General features: G+C 43.0%; 1 protein-coding gene and 1 long non-coding RNA gene across 2 annotated transcripts in view; one reads left to right on the plus strand and one right to left on the minus strand.

Moving 5' to 3' along the window:
- LOC132885533 (titin-like) overlaps positions 1–19,018 on the plus strand; it is a 978,782-nt gene that overhangs the window by 801,472 nt on the left and 158,292 nt on the right. The window lies entirely within an intron of this gene.
- LOC132873716 (uncharacterized) overlaps positions 5,639–19,018 on the minus strand; it is a 30,863-nt gene continuing 17,483 nt past the window's right edge. Inside the window, exons 2-4 of the long non-coding RNA XR_009651598.1 lie at positions 16,261–16,363; positions 8,019–8,130; positions 5,639–7,673 (exon numbers count right to left, since the gene is read on the minus strand). This is a non-coding gene — a long non-coding RNA (uncharacterized LOC132873716). The remainder of the gene's footprint in view (positions 7,674–8,018; positions 8,131–16,260; positions 16,364–19,018) is intronic.

Here is a 19,018-nt window from a genome sequence, read left to right on the forward strand (position 1 = left end):
AATATACCAATGCAGTAATGAGGATACGTACTATCACTCCCCTCCAGGAAACACGCGACACAAGTTCTTCAGTTACTGATGGATTTATTTTCTTCCTTTAATTTCATTATCCACCGTCGAACTGTTTAGAATAGTAAAAACGCATACAATCACTAGACAATTCCAACACCAACAAAACACCAGAAGGCATAATACAAAAAAAAAAAAACACCACACACACATACCTCGCTGGCTGCATATCACTCAGAGGGAAATGAGTAGGACTTTCAGGCATACAACAAGGTAAAACAAACTTTAGACTATGCAGCATACCGGCATAGCCGCTAATCAGCTACTGGCTTCGTCCAATTCAGAGTAAGTGTGCAACAATAAAAAGGGTCCGTGTGAAACCCAACCCATGCAACGTCACATCCCATTAACATCAAATACAAATAACATGACAGCCAGTACATATCTCATCACAAATATAAAACACAATATCAAATATGAAACAAATCAAAAGAAAAAACACACAACCCCAGATATATAAGCAGCTAAACTCCCACCAAGTCATTTAATGATTTAACTTAAACCCACATTAGTACCTATGACCATTATAAAATCTTAATAAAATGCAAATACTACATTATTCAGCCTCAAGCAGCAGAACAATCTTTTGAACAGGTCTCTCAAGATACACAGGCTTAGAGGTACGCTTCCCTGAATGGTCTAATGCCGCTTTTCCACTACAAACGCGGCTGAGTCGAGCTGAGCGGGGCTGTTGGAGTTGCATTTCGACTACAACCGCGCTGAACCGTGCTGGCTGGAAGTGGGTGGACACATTGGGTGGAGTTAGCGAAAGTGGGTGGACGTCACGTGATGTCGTTAAGCAGCGCAAACAGTGACATCAGTGAGCTTTTAAGCGGTCGTCTCACGACCCGAATAGTAAACAATAAACATGGAGTCATTAGTGTTGCTGGTCTTGGTTCTGTGGCTTGTTGTCACCGACAACGCCAACAGATACTGGCAAGAGCGTATAGATGAGGCGAGGCGCATAAGGCTTCAGAAATTCTCGTAATTCGTAATTCTTCTTCTTCCGGGTTTACGGTGTTTACAGATCCCAGCGTGCTCGCGGGGCGTGTGTGGGCATGTGAGGACACTCCTCCTCACCAATCAGTGCACAGGGGAGTGTCTGCTCACGCCCCCAGCCTCACTCAGCTCGGTTTGGCTCGCTTCAGCCCCACTCCAAAACCGTGCGAGTTTTAGGGGCTAAGCAGGGCTGAAGCGAGCTGAGTCGTGCTGTTCTTTGGTAGTCGAAACGCGAGCCGTGTCGGGCTGAAGTGAGCTGAAGCGAGCTGAAAAAGGGTAGTGGAAAAGGGCCATAAGGTTGCTTCACTCATCAATAGCTTGACCTTCCTAACCCTTCCATCCGAGCTAGGATAAACTTCAAAACGTGATTTGGCGTGAGTGGTTCGAAACTTGTTGGGTCATTTAAATGCTCAATTGTCAATGGCCTACTATTTATAATAGCCATCACTTCATACAAAAAAGTTCTTAATGAAGCACTGTCAAGTCTCTTGCCAGATTTATCAAGGATTGCAGTTAAAACACTACGAACAGTCCTTATTTGTCTCTCCCATACACCTCCCATATGGCTAGACGATGGAACATTCATAATGAACTCGCATCCATAATCCTTCAACTGTTCATGATTTTGAAACTCCTTCAATGCATTAGTGAATTCCTTTCCAGCTCCCACAAAGTTAGTCCCTTGGTCACATCTCAGCTGTCGCACGTTCCCACGTATTGCAATGAACGCACGGAGTGCATTTAATAAAGGCATCTGAAGTTAGATCGTCCAACATTTCAATATATACAGCTCTGGAACACATGTTAAAAAAAGGCCATATTTCTTCAGCCCCTTTCTTAATTCCTTCACATAAAATGGACCAAAACAGTCCAGACCAGAATAAGCAAATGGAGCTGTTGTTTCCATTCTTTCAATTGGCAAATCTGCCATTTTTGATTCCTGTGTACAGCTTCTATACCTTCTACAGGTTGTACACTTGAAAATATGAGCTGCAACTGCACTGCTGCATCCTATGACCCAGACACCATTGGCATGCAATTCATTTACAGTTATTCCTCTCCCTTGATGATGTATCTTTTCATGGTAGTGCTTGATAAACAGGGAGGACACATGGCTTGCCTTTGGGATGATGACAGGGTGCTTAACGTGAAGAGTAGATCTTATCAAACGTCCACTAACTCTAAGGACTCCATGTTCATCTATGAATGGGCTCAATCGGTGCAGCTTATTGGCTTGGTCTTTAGATCTTACTTCGACAGCCCTTTGTATACTTTCCATTTCAGAACTGAATGCATCATGTTGAACCAATTTAATTATAAATAACTCTGCTTCTTGTCTTTCAATGCTTGTGGCATAACTATAGTTGGACTTACGACTACTAAAATGCTTCACGTAACGCTTAAGACATGCAACAACCTTAACGGCCCTCTTCCAATCAGAGAACTTTGTCAGTCGATCCAACAATGTCCTTTCTTCCCTTGCCTTGGTGCTGAACACCTGGACAGCTTTAAGTTCTGGATCACTTCCACTGACTTCTCCCACCTTATCATCTCCGACATCATCTGGAGCAATTGTTTCTTTAATCTGGGTCCTAAACACATAATGGACCTCACCTTTGAGCTGACCCAACACCGTATGCTGAGGAATGACCTGCTTTACAATAATGCGATGACTTACACCAAATACATCGCCATACTGTTCACCTGGGTCACCATAGCTCACAATGCTCCAGCCCAAGTCAGTCCTCTGTGCAAATGGTTCATTTTCCTTCCCACAGATAACCTCCCTGGGCATTACAGCCTGTGGGCAATTGTATCCTATCAGCAAGCCGATTTCACATTGATTTTGTGGAGCAATATACTCTACAAGATGCTCTAGATGTGGCCATGCCTTTGCAATTTCAGGAGTAGGAATGTGTGACCTATTAGCAGGGATAAATTCACAAGTATACACTGTTGGCACTGTAATTTCCTTGATGGAATTCAACCCTCTTATTTGTAAGTCCTTAAACCTTTGACATGACACAATTGTTTCCCTTGAGGACATGGTTGATAGCTTCAGCTTTATAGGCTCTGTGGTCATATCCAAGGCATCTGCCACATGCTGCAGAATAAAAGAGGAATCACTCTGTGAATCCAACAGGGCATAAACGAGAATTTCCTTCCCCCAGTTATTTGACACGATAACTGGGACTATTGCTGACGTTTGAAAGCTGCTACCATTCTCTAAAATCCTATTGGAAGTGGTTTCTGCTGTGATGGTTTGTGATGCAGAACCTTCTTGACAGCCTGCTTGCATCTGTTTGGATTCCTGATCTAAGCGGTCTTCATGTAAGCAAGAGGGATGACGTCTGGAACAGTAATCACAAATCAACCGCCTCTTACAACTTCTTGACTGATGGCCTGGGTTCAAACAGCCAAAACAAAAAAGCTCATGTTGAACAAATTTGACTCTTTCAGTAACAGGTTGCTCAAGAAATTTATGACACTTCTGGAGGCTATGTGCTGTTTCCTTACAAAATATGCAAGTAACCCAATTGTCATTTATATTTGTACTAAAGCTTTTGACATCAAAAGTCTGAGTTCTAGAGGCAACAGAACCTTGACTCTTTGTTTTAGACTTCTCTGGTTCACTTGCCCATAAAGCATGGTAAGAAGTCACTGGATTACATGCAATACTAGCCTCCATGGACAAGAATGTTACAAAATAGCTGAAATTTGGAAATCTTCCATATTCTAGTTTATAAAGTGTAGCCTTCCTGTTCCATCTCTGACATAAATACTCAGGCAACTTGAGAACAAGTTTTTGGTTCTCTACTGGATCATCGAGAGTATGCAAATTAATATTTTGGGACATGGCACATTCACAACTACGCAGGAAGTCTACATATTTTCGTAATGCAGCACCATCTCTAGCAGCTATACAAGGCCATGCATATAATTTGTCTCGAAAGGCCTTGGCAATAGCAAAAGGCTGACCGTATCTTTCATCAAGCAGATTCCATGCTGAACTATAAGAATCCTTTGACTTGAGCCAGAAATAGCCTTCTAGGGCTTCCTTTGCTATACCCCCAACATATTTCTCAAGGAAGAAAATCTTCTCTTCATCTGGAATATTTTTTCTCTCAATTAGAGTTTGAAAGGATAACTTCCAGTGATTGAATTTTAGGGGATCTCCATAAAAAAATAGTTGGTTCTGGAACCGGTAGCCTATTTGCAGATATAGCCTCAGCCAATACCTTGACAAGATCTTGTATATCACTAGAAATGCCTCCTCTTGACACATTTAGTTGGACATCCTGCCCACAATCTGCTTGTTTAGCTACTTGCACACTCATTGGAATATCAGGCCTCTGATCCATAGCCATATTGACTTCATCGTACACTTGCAGCTTTGCTCTAACAGCATTCAATTGCTTCAGTCTTTCCAAACAGTCCAACTCCCTCTGTAAATTTTCAACAGACTGTCTCCTGGTGGCATTTTCCTCTTGTAGCTTTTTCAATAGAGCAGCCTCTTCATTTTGCCTTTTAATTTTTCGTTCAACTTCCTCTCGCTCTTCCTGGAGCCACCGTGCCAATGCTGCCGCTTCTTGGTCTGCAATGATCTGCTTATCTTTGGCTTGAAGCACTTCCAATTCCTCTCGCCTAAGTTCTTGTTCATTCATGATCTTCAGCACAGCCCTTGTGGCTGCATACTCTGCTACAGCTTCTTGTCTTTTTGCTAGCGACTCATTGGAGCAAATTGAATTAGCCCCACAGCCTTTGGTAACAGGAAGAGAGATACTAGAGACTGAGGAAGAAAAAACAGAGCCAGCTTCAGGCCAAAGCAATTCGTCATCAGCTCCCTGTATCCAAGACTTAGCATTCTGTATTATGACATTAGTAATTGAGATACTCTTATCCAATTTACAACGCATGTCATGAGTTGGAGTGTCAACTGTCCTATAGGCATCATACATCCCATTAAGTTCAGCCAATTCCTTTTCAATACGAATTATATGTTCTTGAAGAATATCGCTTGGATGATGTTGCTCCACAGACTTTTTTGCCACTTTAGCCATTACTTTCCAACATTCATAAACATTATTAAAATGTAGCAGCAATAACTTTAACTTATCCCTATATAGGTCTTTACCCTTCTCCGTTAATTTGCGTGATCTAACACTTCTACGAGGTTCATTTTGATGTCCCAACACACTTGGATCATTAATCTGTTGTTGCTCAAAATCATGCTCAGCTATTTTTTTTAAATGCTGTAGCTCTGGTAATTTTTTAGACTCAGGCAGATCATCACTTTTATCATTTTTACCACATTGAAACATGATGAATACTATTAGCTCAGATTAAAGCAAGTAATTACCAAGCAAACGAATAAGCATCAAATAATTAATAAGAAAAATAACATCAAACACAAAATAATGAGGCTCACAAATGAGCTAATCACAACCTAAACACAGCTTAAGTTAAATACTGAACCCAATAAAAATAAAAATACAAACAAACTCCTTAATTCAACAATATAATGACTTAAGTTCAATTGCATTTATCAGATTCCCATTAAAATGCCTTTCTTAATGTCCATGAACCCACGTTAAATGTTCATCAATTGATTAAAAGTCTTAACCAAAACAATCAGAAAAGAAAAAAATAACTCTTTTTGATGCTTATCTGTTTGATGCTGCTCCTTCTTCAACTAAAAGACGTAGCACTAGTACTAGCCTCCTTCAGATAAGTTCGTGTCAGTCGCAGGAACAACTTCATTCACAGGCGACCCCGAACAGACAAACGACTCCGTCTTGCAAAAGTAACTTCAGTCTATTGTCCGATGTTAATTTCAGCTCGAGTTCGACTATCACTCCCCTCCAGGAAACACGCGACACAAGTTCTTCAGTTACTGATGGATTTATTTTCTTCCTTTAATTTCATTATCCACCGTCGAACTGTTTAGAATAGTAACAACACATACTCTCGAGTTCCGAATAATAGCGCAGTTGGGAATAAGAGTGTAGGGCGGCAAAATGGGCAAAAATTAATAAGAGTATAGGGTGGAAATAAGCATGAAGGCCGGAAAATTCTCGAGTTTCGAATAATAGTGCAGTTGGGAATAAGAGTATAGGATGGCACATTAGGACAAATATAATAAGCGATAAGCACACTTGTAGTCTAGAAAATTATGCTGAACAGATCTTGGAGACCAAATATCAATTCAGTAAACAGACAAATATCATGGCTGTCAAAATTTCTTGTTCGTGTTCTTTTTATCTAAAACAAAAAGAATATCTGGATACTAGTAGAGTACTTTTGCTTGAGAAACTCAAGTATGCAAATTGCTTTAATTTACCTTTATTTAAGGTCTTAAAACATCAAAATTCTAATTTAAAAATGTCAAAATTCTATTACAGAGGCAGAGGAAGACTTTATTGCACCATTTGAATCCAGCAGGTGAAAGAGCATGAACCGTTAAGTCTTCATCCGATTCTTCAACAATATCACAATTAGAATATGAAGGGATGATCAGCCAATAGATACAAATCAATCATAGATACCGTTGTTTACCACCGGCAGTGGTGTTGGTGCATCGGCGGTGCTTCGTTGTGTCTGCGCATGTGCGTAGTGAGTCGTCTGTGTTCAGGCGTTATTTTCGCTCATTCGTCACACGTGCTTGTATTGACAAATAGAATAAGCGTGTAGGCCCGAATAAGACCGTGCAGGCGGGAATTTTTCGCAAAAATAAATAGCCGTGCATGCACGGTTATTCGGAACTCGAGAGTACAATCACTAGACAATTCCAACACCAACAAACACCAGAAGGCATAATACAAAAAAAAAAACAAAACACACACCTCGCTGGCTGCATATCACTCAGAGGGAAATGAGTAGGACTTTCAGGCATACAACAAGGTAAAACAAACTTTAGACTATGCAGCATACCGGCATAGCCGCTAATCAGCTACTGGCTTCGTCCACTTCAGAGTAAGTGTGCAACAATAAAAAGGGTCCATGTGAAACCCAACCCATGCAACGTCACATCCCATTAACATCAAATACAAATAACATGACGGCCAGTACATATCTCATCACAAATATAAAACACAATATCAAATATGAAACAAATCAAAAGAAAAAACACACAACCCCAGATATATAAGCAGCTAAACGTACAGTTTGGCATCTTTGTTTCTGAGACTGCAACAATAAAATGATAAAATACCCCATTTGTGTTTTCTGCCCCACGTAAACATGGCATGTTAAAGAATAAAGAACAACTCCATAAAATGCAGCAATCTCACAAAGAAATGCAATGTGTTTTCTAAGCCTTGTAAAGGACTGAATCTTACACTAATAAAGGAGAATTACACTGCGTTTTGCACATATTCTGTTTTCAGTGTCTTCTTTCTCTTTCCTACAGATGGTGACGTGATCCTGGACAGTCCTGTCCATCCTGTTACTGAGGGACGTCCTCTGACTTTACGCTGTTTGTATCGCAACACAAAGATCTCAGAGTCTGGTGTTGATTTCTATAAAAATGATTCAGTTCTCCAGAAGCAGACTACAGGAGAGATGACCATCAGGAGTGTCTCAAAGTCAGATGAAGGTTTCTACCACTGTAAACACCCACAGAGAGGAGAGTCACCAAAAAGCTGGGTTTCAGTCAGAGGTAAGGGAATCATGTCATCTTACTTGAATTACATTTGTAACAATAGTATTTAAACGGATCTGTGCTTTCCCTAGTTTCAGCTCCGAGATCCACTGGACTAATTTTAGGACTGAGCTTGGCCTTCGTGTTTGCCATCTTAATGATCTTAATGATCCTTCTGTTACGTTACAAGAAGAAAAAAGGTTTGATAGCAGATTTTTTGCACATATTTTGTCTTTTTTGAGGAAAAATTATGTCCCTTCTAGCTCTTTTTTTGGTTATGTGTTCATGTTGCTCTAAATATACTACTTACCTGCAAAGGCAATGTTTTAACCTGTTCACTGCTTTACTCTGTTGAGAAGGTGTAGAATATCAGTCTCAGTCTTCTGCAGTAAATCAGGACACCAATCAGCTTGCAGGTCAGTCTTCAATAACAATAAATACATCAGCATTTGTTTTTCAAGGTGTTTTTGTTGAATATTTTCTCTTTAAAGTCTTTAATTTGTTTTTCTTTAAAAGATGGTGAAAATGTCTATGAAAATGCTGCTACCAGGACCACAGGTATAGTTTATCTAGATTTCTATGTTTAAAATAGACAGATCTGGCAACATAGCATTGCAGTAGCTTCTCTAATGGCTCCATTTTATTTTCTTCTAGCTGATTCTGCAGCTGGCTTCAGTAATACAGTCAACCCACAGGTTGTGACTAGAAAAAAGAAACAAAATGGTAAAAATACTGCATGAAACTAATGTCAACTCTTTTTTTTTTTTTTATTTGTTTTTGCCTTTTGCATTCATCTAAACAAATTTCTATTTTAGATCATGCAGCCAGAGGGCCAGATGATGTGATGTATTCCAAAATTGAAATGAAAAAGCTTAAACTTCGCAGTGAAAGTAAGATGGTTTGATTGCACATTATTTTAAAAGAACAGCAGACTTATTGTAGGAACAAATAGTCTTCATTAGCTACTGCTCTTTACCATGCAAACAGCCTAAATTACATTTTTTCCCCTCATCAGATGTCTCTGCATTGAGGCCAAGTGATGTGGTTTACTCCCCAATTAAATTTGCAAACATGAAGTCCAAGGGTAAGTATAATGTCCTGTATGACATACTGTTTAATGTTGTACTTATTGTATGCAGTTTTTCATTTTTGCACATATCCTGTGACACTTCAATGGGATGACAGAGTTACGTCTACACAACATATTTTTGACTAAATTTCATCAGAGATATAACATCAATGCAATTTTTTCATTCATTAAGTGGGTTACAGCAGCCATAATCACTGTATAACTAAAGAAAAGAAGAACAAAAAAAACATAGTTACATACACAGTGCAATGTGTAAGAATTTGTATTCCAGTGCACACTATTTGACCTGAAATTAATTAAGAAATAATTCCACCTTTATGGACTAAATCATGGAATCAATAGGAACTACACTATTGTTTAGTGTACAATAGTGCACTATTGTAATACACTCCTTTTGCTTCAAATGCTCTACCAGGCCATGGGCCAGTCTGATATTTTTGAACACTTTTCTGGCCACAACCTTCAGGATCTTGAATGTTGCAATTCAGTTGTGTGTCTACACTTTAGTGTATGCACACTTTCATGTGATGGTTTCCAATGGAAAAGCTTTTGAAGATTGTTACACAGTGAGCTTTTTCTAACAAGGTATATTTATTCAACTGTTTTAAGACGAGCATGTAAGGCAAGAGGGGCTAAGGGAAAAGATCTGTAGTTTGTCTGCAGTGTCAGTTAAATGGCTCCTTCTGTAGATGTAATTGGCTCTTGGCCACATTTAGTGACAAAAATTCAGACTCTTTAGCAAAATCTCCGAGAGATAACACTAACTATACAGTTGATATTCCATTTTATTTTTTTTTTCCTGGCATCAGTTTGATTCAAAGACAAAGAAGTGTCAGTAACATTAATTTAAGGTTTGGCAATACCTTATTTATAATCAGACAATACATAGTTTACTGAATAAAGATCAATCAATCAGTGATCAATCAAAAGTGTTCAAAACAAAACAATGATCAGTCAGTGAATGTTTCCTGTACAAGTTTACTATATGATATAATGGGGAAAAAAATAGAAACCTGAGGCTATGCTTTGCTCAAATGTTCATTAACAAGCCTGCAAAAATGCTGTATAACCAAATACAATAAAGATTAAGAGTGTGATGGTGAAACATGGTGAAGGTAGTATCATGGCTTGTACCTATATGGAGGCGAGTGAAACTGGATGATTTATTTATTTAAAGATGTGGCTATGGACAACAGCGATATAGGCTGAAGTGAACAGAAGTGAACCGTGTAGATTCAAATCAGTCCCTTAAAACTAATGGCACTTATGGCTGATTATGCTACAAATGTGGTCTACAGTGGAAAAAAAAGTGCAATGTCCTTTAATGACCAAGCTAATCAACAAACATGAATCTCACAAAACTACAGTTCACTCCTCAAAGAAAAAAAAACTGAGACAAACTGAAAACAGTGGCATTATGAGGATTGGCAGATTGCAATCTTTATGACAAGAGATTGATGGTTAAGCTAAATGTGTTTATGGAAAGTTTTTTTTTTTTTTTTTTTTTTTTCTGCATCATCTTCTGGATAACTGTGACCATTTAGTCTTAGGAATATATAATTTATGGAAAATTTTGTTGTTTTGTTCAGTATCTGGGAAATTAGGACGAGTCACTGCAATTGGTTAGGAACTGTAAAATAGCATGTGGGTATGGGGTACTGCATATCATTTAATTTTTTTTTAAAGATTGTATAAATACAAGCATGAAGAGTAAGAAAAGAAAGCTGTGTCTGTTCATTTTTGTAGATGCTGCCACCAACCCAGGTGATGTGACGTATGCTGAAATTGAGGTGAAAAAACAAAAGAAGCCAAAGCGAAAAGAAGGTGGGACTAAATTCATTCAATTTGCATTGTGCAATATCAGTTATTCATCTTAAAGCCAATTATTATGGGGTTAATATGAATTATGTGTTTTAAATAAGTGACTGTTGCCCATTAGGAAAGAGCATTGAGGGAGCTGACACTGTGTACTCAGAACTGAAGCAGAACATGGATAACGGTAAGATGAGCTCAAAGAGTATACACAGTCTCTCCAGACAACAGTATTGCTTAGGCAAAGAGAGATATTTAAGGAAGTGCAGTCAAATACTATACTTCCTACACATTCAGTCATTTGGCAGATCTCCTTATAGAGACTAATTAATGTGCAAAGAAATTACAGCTTAACAATATAAATCACAGGGCTGGCACGGTGATTAGTGCTGTTGCCTCATAGCAAGAAGGTCCTGGGTTCGAGCCCAGCAGCCGGTGCTCCGGTTTCCCCCACAGTCCAAAGACATGCAGGTTAGGCTAACTGGTGGCTCTAAATTGATTGATAATGTGAGTGTGAATGGTTGTTTGTCTCTATGTGTCAGCCCTGTGATGATTTGGTGACTTGTCCTCTTGCCCATAGTCAGCTGGGATAGGCTCCAGGTTACCTGCAACCCTGTACAGGATAAGTGGCTACAGATAATGGATGGATGGAATACAAAATCACCCAACTGTCACATAAATACCATTATTATATACCAGTAATTTATTTATTTGGTAGTATTTCAGCAATCTTTTTTTTTTTTTTTTTTTTTTTTTTACTCTTACCACTATTTATTAAATTGTTCTAACAGTAGTAAACTTCACAGATTTACTATGGTGGAGAAGAAAAAAAGAAAGAATATACCATACCTCATTACTGGAAACATCATGATAAAAAAATCTATAACATATCAGCCCTTTCTGTAATTCAGTTGGTGTGTGTGTGTTTGTTTCATTTTCCAGGGGATTTTACTGAAACGGCTGATGCAACCTATGCCCAGGTCAGAAAAAAGGGCAAAAGGGATAATCCAGGTAGGAGTCATTGTGTAATAATCTCTGTTCATATCCATGATGATAAATGTACAGGTTTTTTTCATAAAGTGTTTGCAGTTACTATGACTTTATATATGGATTACACTGTCAAGTTTAAAGGCGGCATGCTGGTGCAGTGGTTAGCACTGTCGCCTCACACCAAGAAGGTCCTGGGTTTGAGCCCAGCGGCTGATGGTGCTCAGGTTTCCCCCACAGTCCAAAGACATGCAGGTTAGGCTAAAGGCCATTTTATGCTGACAACCCAGTCCTCGCAGATGGTGTCGCAGATAGCGTCTGCGAAGCCCCCCCTTCGCAGACGCTCTGCGCGCCTCGTCTCGTCTCTCGTCTCGTCTTCTTCCGCTTATCCGGGACCGGGTCGCGGAGGCAGCAGTCTAAGCATGGAAGCCCAAACTTCCCTTTCCCCAGACACCTCGGCCAGCTCCTCGGGAAGAACACCGAGGCATTCCAAGGCCAGCCGAGAGACATAGTCCCTCCAGCGTGTCCTGGGTCTTCCCCGGGGCCTCCTCCCAGGGGGACATGCCTGGAACACCTCCCCAGGGAGGCGTCCAGGAGGCATCCGAAAAAGATGCCCGAGCCACCTCAGCTGGTTCCTCTCGATGTGGAGGAGCAGCGGCTCTACTCCGAGCTCCTCCCGAGTGACTGTGCTTCTCACCCTATCTCTAAGGGAGCGCCCAGCCACCCTGCGAAGGAAACTCATTTCAGCCGCTTGTATCCGCGATCTTGTTCTTTCTGTCATTACCCAAAGCTCATGACCATAGGTGAGTCGGAACGTAGATCGACCGGTAAATTGAGAGCTTCGCCTTTTGGCTCAGCTCCTTCACCACGACGGACCGGTAAAGCGACCGCATCACTGCGGAGGCTGCACCGATCCGCCTGTCGATCTCACGCTCCATCCTTCCCTCACTCGTGAACAAGATCCCGAGATACTTAAACTGCTCCACTTGAGGCAGGACTTCTCCACCAACCTGGAGAGGGCAAGCCACCCTTTTCCGGTCGAGAACCATGGCCTCGGACTTGGAGGTGCTGATTCTCATCCCAGCCGCTTCACACTCGACTGCAAACCGCCCCAGTGCATGCTGAAGGTCCTGGTTTGAAGAAGCCAACAGGACAACATCATCCGCAAAAAGCAGAGATGAAATCCTGTGGTTCCCAAACAGGATTCCTTCCGGCCCCTGGCTGCGCCTAGAAATTCTGTCCATAAAAATTATGAACAGAACCGGTGACAAAGGGCAGCCCTGCCGGAGTCCAACATGCACTGGGAACAGGTCTGACTTACTGCCGGCAATGCGAACCAGACTCCTGCTCCGTTCGTACAGGGACCGGACAGCCCTTAGCAAAGAGCCCCGAACCCCATACTCCCGAAGCACCCCCCACAGAATACCACGGGGGACACGGTCGAATGCCTTCTCCAGATCCACAAAGCACATGTGGACTGGTTGGGCAAACTCCCATGAACCCTCGAGCACCCTGTGAAGGGTATAGAGCTGGTCCAGTGTTCCGCGACCAGGACGAAAACCGCATTGTTCCTCCTGGATCCGAGGTTCGACTATTGGTCGAATTCTCCTCTCCAGTACCCTGGAGTAAACTTTCCCTGGGAGGCTGAGAAGTGTGATTCCCCTATAATTGGAGCACACTCTCCGGTCCCCTTTCTTAAAAAGAGGGACCACCACCCCAGTCTGCCACTCCAGAGGCACTGTCCCCGACCGCCATGCGATGTTGCAGAGGCGTGTCAACCAAGACAGCCCCACAACATCCAGAGACTTGAGATACTCAGGGCGGATCTCATCCACCCCCGGTGCCTTGCCACCGAGGAGCTTGCAAACCACCTCAGTGACTTCGGCTTGGGTAATGGACGAGTCCACCTCTGAGTCATCAGCCTCAGTCTCCTCAGTGGAAGACATAACGGTGGGATTGAGGAGATCCTCAAAGTATTCCTTCCACCGCCCGACAATGTCCCCAGTCGAGGTCAACAGCTCCCCAGCCGCACTGTAAACAGTGTTGGCAGAGTACTGCTTCCCCCTCCTGAGGCGCCGGACGGTTTGCCAGAATTTCTTCGAGGCCGACCGATAGTCCTTCTCCATGGCCTCCCCGAACTCCTCCCAGTTCCGAGTTTTTGCCTCCGCAACTGCCCGAGCTGCAGCACGCCTGGCCTGCCGATACCCATCGGCTGCCTCAGGAGTCCCGGAGGTCAACATGGCCCGATAGGACTCCTTCAGCTTGACGGCATCCCTTACTTCCGGTGTCCACCACCTGGTTTGGGGATTGCCGCCACAACAGGCACCAGAGACCTTGTGGCCACAGCTCCGAACAGCTGTGTCCACAATGGAGGTAGAGAACATGGTCCACTCAGACTCAATGTCCCCCGCCTCCCTCGGAAGCTGGGAAAAGCTCTCCCGGAGGTGGGAGTTAAAGACCTCCCCAACAGAGTGCTCGGCCAGACATTCCCAGCAGACCCTCACCATACGTTTAGGCCTGCCAGGTCTGTCCAGCTTCCTCCTCCGCCAGCGGATCCAACTCACCACCAGGTGGTGATCAGTTGACAGCTCAGCCCCTCTCTTCACCCGAGTGTCCAAGACATAGGGCCGGAGATCAGATGAAACGACTACAAAGTCGATCATCGACCTCCGACCTAAGGTGTCCCGGTGCCACGTGCACTTATGGACACCCCTATGCTCGAACATGGTGTTTGTTATGGACAAACCATGACTAGCACAGAAGTCCAATAACAAAACACCACTCAGGTTCAGATCGGGGAGGCCGTTCCTCCCAACCACGCCCCTCCAGGTGTCACTGTCGTCGCCCACGTGAGCATTGAAGTCCCCCAGTAGCACAATGGAGTCCCCAGTCTGAGCACCCCTCAGTACCTCTCCCAGGGACTCCAAGAAGGCCGGATACTCTATACTGCTATTTGGCCCGTAGGCACAAACAACAGCAAGAGCCCTCTCCCCAATCCGAAGGCGCAGAGAGGCGACCCTCTCGTTCACTGGGGTAAACTCCAACACATGGCAGCTGAGCTGGGGAGCTATAAGCAAGCCCACACCAGCCCGCCGCCGCTCACCACGGGCGACTCCAGAGAAGTGGAAAGTCCAGCCCCTCTCGAGGAGCTGGGTTCCAGAGCCCAAGCTATGCGTGGAAGTGAGCCCGACTATCTCTAGCCGGTACCTCTCAACCTCCCGCACAAGCTCAGGCTCCTTCCCCCCCAGCGAAGTGACATTCCATGTCCCAACAGCCAGCCGCTGTGTCCGGGGATCAGGTCGTCGAGGCCCCTGCCTTCGACTGCCACCCAATCCACATTGCACCAAACCCCTACTGCTACCTCTGTGGGTGGTGAACCCACAGGAGGTCGGGCCCACGTCACCTCTGCGCGCACCTCCCAAAAATTGTGACCACCGCAGACAGCGTCGCAGACAAGAGGGCTCTGATTGGTCCACTCTACATCCGCTGTACACGCACTTCCACTTCCTTATTTTCCCAGTTTGGTTTGTTTTCACGACCGCCATTTTTAAAAACACGCGCAAAGATGGAGCAGCACGAAGAGCGGTTAATCGAGGAAGTGAGGAAGTACATACATCTATACGACTCCAGTTCTAGTCATTATAAGCAACTGGAGGATAAACACTCCACTAACCACACCCACCAACTACTCCTAGCGATTTTGCGACTTCGCGCCCCCTTGCGTTGTGGCGGTGAATGACATCGCGCACGCCTATTACTCCCCGCTCAACGATAAATTACAACTGTCTGCGAAAAGCTATCTGCGAAAGCCTTGTCGCAAGAGCATGCAGAGCCCCTAATTGATGGCTGATAATGTGAGTGTTAATGGTTTGTCTCTATGTATCAGCCCTGTGATGATCTGGCAATTTGTCAGGGTGTGCCCTGCCTCTTGCCCATAGTCAGCTGGGATAGGCTCCAGGTTACCTGCAACCCTGTACAGGATAAGTGGCTACAGATAATGGATGGATGGAATACAAATCACCCAAATGTCACATAAATACCAGTAATTTATTTATTTGGTAGTATTTCAGCAATCTTTTTTTTTTTTTTTTTTACTCTTACCACTATTTATTAAATTATTTTAACAGTAGTAAACTTCACAGATTCGCTGTGGTGGAGAAGAAAAAACAGAGAATATACCTCATTACTGGAAACATCATGATAAAAAATCTATAACATATCAGCCCTTTCTGTAATTCAGTTGGTGTGTGTTTGTTTCATTTTCCAGGGGATTTCACTGAAATGGCTGATGCGACCTATGCCCAGGTCAGAAAAAAGGGCAAAAGGGATAATCCAGGTAGGAGTCATTGTGTAATAATCTCTGTTCATATCCATGATGATAAATGTACAGGGTTTGTTTTCATAAAGTGTTTGCAGCTACTATGACTTTACATATGGATTACACTGTAAAGTTTAAAGATGGCATGGTGGTGTAGTGGTTAGCACTGACACCTCACAGTAAGAAGGTTATGGGTTCGAGCCCAGTTGCCGACAGGAACCTTTCTGTGTGGAGTGTCTGCGTTGGTTTCCTCCGGGTGCTCCGGTTTCCCCCCAGTCCAAAAACATGCAGGTTAGGCTAATTGGTGGCTCTAAATTGACCATAGATGTGAGTGTGAGTGGTTACTTGTCTCTATGTGTCAGCTCTGCGATGACCTGGCGACTTGTCCAGGATGTACCCTGCCTCTCGCCCATAGTCAGCTGGGATAGGCTCCAGCTTGCCTGCAACCCTGCACAGAATAAGTGGTTACAGATAATGGATGGATGGGTGGATGTCAAGTTTAAACATTAATTCAATTCAGTAAACATGACACTTTTTGAAACTCAATCATTCACATAATGACTTAAAAAAGCAAACTAAAACAAATTGATAAATTAAGACAAATAACACTCACTATTCAACTGGGTCACTACATACCAATTAAGACCCTATTAAAAGGAGGAAGAATTAGTCTGTTCTTCTGAAAAATTATGCATGACAATGGCTGAGCTGCATTACTGGAAGATTTCATTATCTGTCACAAAATAAATGTATTATTTGTCTGTACCATTGTCTCTCTCCACACTGCTCTATATTAATGTACAGTGGGCCTGTATGTAGCTTAAGCAATGTATGCAAAACAGCTAGAGTAGTCGTTATCAAATCGAACAAATAGGCTACATGCCATGCTGCAATATTCCAATCTCCAAATGTTGAGGATCGATAAATTTGATGATTTGTTGCATTGTGTCCTGCTGTACCACAAATCCCATTTGAATTGCCTGTGTATGTAACCAGCGATTTCCTTGCACCTGTCCATTGCATTGTGGTTCCTGATGCACAAAAGCTATCACCTCATCCAAATCAGTATATTGTTTTCTTCTGAATAGACTCGATTCATTGCGATGGCTCTTCAGAGTCTGGATGCTTATGATATGGTGATTCTGGGCTAAAATCATGAGTATTTCCTTTTTGCTAAATCTGAGTGAAAAGTACAATTTGATGAGATCATCCATAATATGTGGCAAGTGTGTGCATATATGGTGTGATGAGGTGGAGCCAACCTTGAAGTGATGTTCCTTGACAAAAAAAAATTAAAAAAAGACATCATATTTTTCTTGTAAATGTCAACTTTAATCCAGGAAATTCTGAGCTTTTTTTTTCTCAGAACATTACACCCCACCTCCAGCTCTGTAATTTTTTATTTTTTTTTTACCTTCAATGACTTTAATATGTCGCTGTATAGAGGAATTGTCAGTAATAACACAAGCAATCAGAGTTTGCGATGGCCTCCAAACATGCCCACTATGAACTACAATTCCAAACTGTTGTAGTGCCCTCCCTCTCCTAATCATTGCCATAGCTGTTCTTCATGACTCATTGTTTAGCCTGCACTGCTTAAAGTGCTCAGTCACAAATATCCAGTGCGAAGTATCATTCTGTGTACATGTACCTGATCATACCAAGCCGTTTGCCTCTCAAATCTGACTTTAGTGACTTGACCCTGCTTTCTGTTTCTATCTGGACTCTGAACTTTGTTTATTCCTCTGACATGCTGTTTGCAAATCAACTGACCCTTCGCTCGACCCTGACTCTGCCTTTAGTCTCATGTTTTGGATTTGGCTGCCAGTTTGTGACACACCTGGTCTCTCCTGCAACTGCTTCCGTAAGTCTGCACCATGACCGAATGCTTGGATGTACACCATGGATGTAGCAGAAGAGGCGAAGCAAACTGCTCTTACTATGCAGAGACAATTGTTGGGAGAATGCCAGTAAATGCTGAGTGAATTAAACACCTGTATGTCACAACTAACTGCTGTTGTCTCGCAGGCCCTCTGACATAGCCTGTGTCCCCTGTGAGTGCTTCCACGATGGTTCTTTGACCAGATAATATTTCCAGGGAGGTGTCTGAATGCAAGGGTTTCGTCCTACATTGCTCGCTGTACTCTGTGACCCTCACGGGAGTTACTGAAGAACAGAAGATGGCTCAGTTCATTAATCTACTCACTGGCAATGCTATGAAGTGGGCTAGCACCATATGGGAATGGGGTGGTGAGCCTACAACATCCTATGATCTTTTATTGAGCTGTTCAAATAACCATCAACCTGAGGGCGTTGAATTAGGAGAAAATCTACTGATGAGCCAGCAAGGAGTGAGGACAGTGACTGAGTATGCCCTTGAATTCCACACACCTAGTGGCAGGCAGTGGGTGGAACACACCGACACTGAAAGCCACATTCTGCCAAGGGCTAAACCCAAATATTATAACTGAGCTTGCATGTCAGGATGAACAACTCACATTGGACTCTCTCACTGACCTAGTCGCTAGACTGGGACCATTTTCATAACAGGCCTTCCTTGCAGCACACTCCTATTTGCTCTCAACCTCCCCAGTTTCCCATGCCTATGGAAATTTCCAACATGTGCATGCCCTGCTCCGAGAGGGAAAGAAGGTTCCAGGAGGGGCTATGTTTCTATTGTGGCAAACATGGTCATCTATTGGCACAATGTCCTGTTTGTCCAACCAACCAAGGAAAACAGGCTCATCTCCATAAAGAACCCAACTCCACCAACCCAGTGAGTCACAGAGCTACTACTCCGCACTGATTTCTTAAACTCCACATATTGTTAAACCTCCCAGACTTGTCCCATCTTCTCTAATAGACTCTGGGGCAGAGGGCAATTTCATCAACCTCAAGGTCGTTCAGAGGCTCCAGTTGCCTACCTTAGAGCTCCAATGACCATTGAGCTTGAAGGTGACAGATGGCAGACCCATTGGGGATGGGCTCATCACAATTTGCACCGCACCAGTAGAGAATCAGGTTGGGGCACTTCACAAAGGACTCCTCTCACTGTTCATCACCCACACTGCATATCAGGCCATAGTTCTGGGATTCCTTCGGT

Source organism: Neoarius graeffei, chromosome 1 (assembly GCF_027579695.1).
Source record: "Neoarius graeffei isolate fNeoGra1 chromosome 1, fNeoGra1.pri, whole genome shotgun sequence".
Classification (NCBI taxonomy): Eukaryota; Metazoa; Chordata; class Actinopteri; order Siluriformes; family Ariidae; genus Neoarius; species Neoarius graeffei.